The sequence below is a fragment of the Dromiciops gliroides genome, chromosome 3 (assembly GCF_019393635.1).
Source record: "Dromiciops gliroides isolate mDroGli1 chromosome 3, mDroGli1.pri, whole genome shotgun sequence".
Lineage (NCBI taxonomy): Eukaryota > Metazoa > Chordata > Mammalia > Microbiotheria > Microbiotheriidae > Dromiciops > Dromiciops gliroides.
In genome coordinates this window covers 384,528,989-384,534,167 of record NC_057863.1, presented here as the reverse complement: position 1 = coordinate 384,534,167, position 5,179 = coordinate 384,528,989, and the positions used below count along the sequence as shown (strand labels likewise).

The window sequence follows — 5,179 nt, the reverse complement described above, 5'->3', positions numbered from 1 at the left end:
TTCCACTGGGAGCCAAACAATTAGTAACATGGGCACCAGGCCCAGAGAGGTCACCATGTTTATGTCGCATCCCAGGAAGAGAATCCTCAGAAGCAGTGATTCCTGAGGCCTATCTGTCACACAATTTTCAAGTGAGAATATAGAAGGCATAAAGAGTAAATAAATCTACAGCCAAATAATTCTCTAATAATAGTCAGTGATTTTCTGAACCTGACGGCAAAATCAGTGAAGAAATGGTTACATTTTCTATTGAAGTTGGCCTTCAGCTTTTCAGTATTTAGACTTTATGTAGCTAGTTCAGTTGTAATACTTAAACAGTGTCTTTTTTTTTTGAGAATGTGAAAGTGAGACTCATTGATCAGCAGATTTGTAGAGATCTAATTTTTTGATTAGTCAACCATGCATTAGGGATAGGAAGCAATGAGGAAGCAAGCAAGGGAAAAAGAAATGAAATTCAGTTGATTGAGAAGATAAGTACCTACTTATATGAAATATCTCTTCTCTAAAGTCGTTTGTCAGACTTCTTTTTCCCAGTTTGTTATGGATCAGTCATTCAACAAGCATTCAGTAAGTGTTTATGATGTGCTAGGCACTGTGTTAATCAACAAGGAGAGAAAAGCAAAAATATCCCCTGCTCATAAGGAATTTACATTCTCTAGTTGGAAGAATGTACCTAAATTACTAGGTATGTACAAGATGTAGGCAGAGCAAATTGAAGACAATCTGAGAAGGAAATGCAATAGGAGTTAGGAGAATGTGCAGGTGGTATTACAGATGGTGAGATGTGATCTGAATCTTGAAACAACTCAGATACACTAAGCATTGTAAGGTGAGGGCATAAAGCATTCCAAATCCAAGAGAATTGCCATTGAAAAGGCACAGAAATGGGAGGTGGCCTATCTTTCTTTTATTTTTTGACTTACCAAAGTGATTTATTGATTGTTAGACACTTTCAAAGGTGCAAATTTACCCAGGGTGAATAACACAGAAAGAGAGATAACTTTGACCTGTAGAAACTTTGTCTAGGATGTTTGCTTCTGCAAACATTTGACTTGTGTAGTAGAAACATAATTTGAGGATTCAGAAGGAAAACAAAAAAGGTACATAAAAAATTGGGGAGGCCTTCAGTATAGTATAGTCTAAATTCTAAATTGTTTTTTCCTGCCTTGTTGGTCAACTGATCTGGAGAGTTGAATATGAATGTTCCTAAAGTTCATGGCATAGTTTCCAGTCAGTCTTCACAGAGATCACTTGTTTTTTTTGAGTTCCATTTATATGGACATGATGTGTTTGACAAACATTTCATAATTGATGCAGCCATTGGAATCTTCTTGACCTGTCATCAGGGCTTTCACCTCCTCTTCCTTCATCTTTTCACCCAGGGTAGCTAGCACCTGGTGAAGTTCAGCGCCCATGGCTGTGCCATTGCCCTCCTTGTCAAACACACGCAGCCCCTCAACAAAGTCTTCATAACTTCACTGGTCCTTGTTGTTGGAAATAGCCTGCATCATTGGCAGGAACTGCTCAAACTCAATTTTCTTAGCATTCATCTCTTCATTGCTGGGGTTTCCCAAAACCTTCTTGACCTCTGCATTGGTTGGGTTGGTACTCAGAGCACGCAGGACATCACGAACATAACTTAATGTGATCTTGCTCTCACCAGTCCTGTCAAAGAGGAGGAAGGCCTCCTTGAAGTCATCCTATTGCTCTTTAGAAAACTCAATCAGCAATCTGGTCAGCACTGAAGGACATGATGGAGATGCTGAGAAGCTGGCAAAGTGAGCTGAGGGCTGCTCCTGTCCCTGAGTGGCATATCTCTTTTAAGGAATTATTAGTAGGTCAAAGCTCCTAGATTATACAATCTTTGGAAGGAAGTATAACAAGCATAGAAAGGTACAAAGGGGCCAGCTAGGTTATGTTGACCTTTAAATTCCAAAGAATCTTGAAGATGATAGTGAACTAGCAGAGTTTGCCAGTGGAAGGTTTAGGTAAAACAGATTTATGTAGTGCCTGCTATGCCCTTTATAAATATGACCACATTTGATCATTATAACAACCCTGGGAGGTAGGTGCTGTTGCTTTATCCTCATTGCATAGTTGAGGCAAATAGTGATTACATGACTCGTGAAAGCATCACATAGCTCATAAGTATCTGAGACCAGATTTGAACCCAGGTGTTCCTGACTCCAGGCCCAGTGCTCTATCCACTGTACCATATAGTTCCCTAGCAGAGGATGAACTAATTAACCTACACTTTAGAAAAATAACGTTGGAAACTGAATGGAATATGGATTAGATTAGTGATTTACTTAAAGAAGGGAGACCACTTACAAAGCTATTGCTATACTTCAAGCAAGAGGTAATGAATGCATGAATCCAACTTGTAGCTGTTCTCATAGAGAGAGGGGGAGATGTGAAAGATGTGAAAGTAGAAATGACAAGACTTGCCAAGAGATTGTATGTGTGGTGTATATAAGTAAGAATGAGGAGATAAGGATGACACTGAGGTTATTGGCCTGAGTGACCATGAGAAGATGGTGTCCATTAACAGGAATTAGGGAGGAAGGGAGGGTTTCGGGGGAGAAATGAATTCTCTTTTAGATTTAATGTGTTTAAAGTTCCTATGGAAAATGGTTTAAGAAACCTAAAAAAGCTCTTGATAGAGCTTTTTTTTGAGAATTAACTGAATAGAGATTATAAAGTGAACCTAGTTAATTATGATATCAACAAAAAGGACAGTACAGAGCAAAAAGAAAAAGAAAAAAAAAACAGTTCCCATATAACATGAAAGGAGTATCTTTGAATTATTTTCTGATGTGAATCAGAATCAATAGAAATGGAATGCAAATGTCATTGTAAGTCAATTTCATTGCACAGTGATATCCTATTCTTAATAGACTTCCAAACAGGCTTCTCTTCTTCCTACCATGTAAATTATGATACTTTTGCTATCATCAATTATGGTACTATAATAGATGGGCATTTTTCATTCACAGAATCATAGAATCTTGGATTTCAAGCTGAAAGGGCCTTCAGAGGTCATCTAGTCTAATCTTATCTTGCATATCAAGAAATAAGGCCTAGTGACTTTTCCAAGGTCATTCAGATAGTAAGCAGTATAGCTGGGATTTTTAACTCAGATCCTTGGAATTCAAATTTCATACATATTCTGGACCCTGCTAGCTATGAAATAGCTCAGAGGTTATCTGGTTCAGTTTCAAATAGAAAGAGTGACTACTAAACAATTCTTAAATATCTCTGTGTGCTGCATATGGACTTAGAAAAACCCACATATATTATATATTTATTTTATTCATTTACTAACACATTAAAATCACGTAAGGACTACATTTTAATATGGTAGTTTAATTTTTGACGGTTGTGGCCTAGAACATGTTTAACACCTCTGATCTAGGCCAAATTGCAGAATTTCTTTCATAATCTAGCTGATAGATGATGCAGTATCATATGCTTTCTATTGCCCTACATATTACAGCAAACCTTAGGCTTTGGATCACTGATTCTTTAATAGCTTTCTTAGTGTCTACCAGATTGCAAGTTCCTTAAGAGCAGGACCCATATTTCTTTCTCTTTCTTTCTTTCTTTCTTTCTTTCTTTCTTTCTTTCTTTCTTTCTTTCTTTCTTTCTCTTTCTTTCTTTCTTTCTCTTTCTTTCTTTCTTTCTTTCTTTCTTTCTTTCTTTCTTTCTTTCTTTCTTTCTTTCTTTCTTTCTTTCTTTCCTTCCTTCCTTCCTTCCTTCCTTCCTTCCTTCCTTCCTTCTTTCTTTCTTTCTTCCTTCCTTCCTTCCTTTCCTTCTTTCTTTCTTTCTTTCTTTCTTTCTTTCTTTCTTTCTTTCTTTCTTTCTTTCTTTCTTTCTTTCTTTCTTTCTTTCTTTCTTTCTTCCTTTCTTTCTTTTTTCTTTTTTTTTTTTTGCAGGGAAATGAGGGTTAAGTGACTTTCCTAGGGTCACACAGCTAGTAAGTGTCAAGTGTCTGAGTTTGGATTGGAACTCAGGTCCTCCTGAATCCAGGGCTGGTAACGTATCCACTGTGACAACTAGCTGCCCCCCATATTTCTTTTTTTTTTTAAATGTATCTTAGGAGTCTTGCACTCAGCAAATGTTTTGGGTGAATTTTCATTTGTCAAATTGCAAATACTTTTTCCCAAGTCCTTCACTTGATTTATCCAGTTCTTTGTGGAAAGAAGATACAATAGGATTCAAACTTCTCATCTGCATCCCTATTACTTTGGGAATGATTATTCAATCATTCTTTAAGCTTTTTATACAATATTTTTAATATCAATTCCTGAGAGGAACATGCTTTAGTAATCCAATGGAACTAAAATGTCGTTTTTAAAAGGTATTCCTTTTTAACCATACAGGTTGTTCCTCCATTCCTGTCCACCCTGGGCTACTCGTATCCATGTTCTCCCCTAAGTTCACTACAGGAGATCCACCTAACATGCTGTGGGAGCTTCTCATGGCTGTGAGACTCTGGACAAATCACTGAAATTCCCTGTGTATCAATTTTCTCATCCATAATATTAGGAACTTTGATTATAAAGTCCTTCACTGATCTTATTCTCTAATCCTATAAACTTATGTGCCTTGATATTGTGAGAATACTAATGGAATATATAAGCAGTCCATCAATTACCCCTCACTTATGCTACATGACTAACCTGTCTTCTTTTTCCAACATATATTTTTGAATGATGTTATTTATATTACCTCTCGTTGCATGTAATACATCTCAATCTGCTCATACCTACCATGTGCTTCTCTGTCACACTCTGTCATTTTCACCTTCAAAGACTGTTGTGTTCCATGATATGAGATTGTACAAAATTATCAGAAAAATATTGATATAAATCTTTGTTTTAGGGAAAAGTTGAGAATCACTAATACATTATAATTTTCTAAAGGCCTTCTAGTCCTTTCTCCTATATAATTTTAAGCCCAAATCACTATTGTGTCTTTTCAAGGTTTTATATATGTGTGTATTTGCATATGTGTGTATATAGATATATGTAGATATATACACAAAACTATATATTATATATAACTATGTACTAACATAACTATATATATAACAGAATAACTCTTTATATGTTGGAGGGGAAGTGGAAAAATTGGGACACTAATGCACTGTTTGTAGAGTTTTGAATTGATCCAACCA

The 5,179-nt window shown here is 36.2% G+C and overlaps 1 pseudogene; it reads right to left on the bottom strand.

Annotated features, from left to right (window-relative positions):
- Positions 1-1,271: 1,271 nt before the first annotated feature.
- LOC122747650 lies at positions 1,272-4,800 on the bottom strand (annotated as a pseudogene).
- Positions 4,801-5,179: the final 379 nt, after the last annotated feature.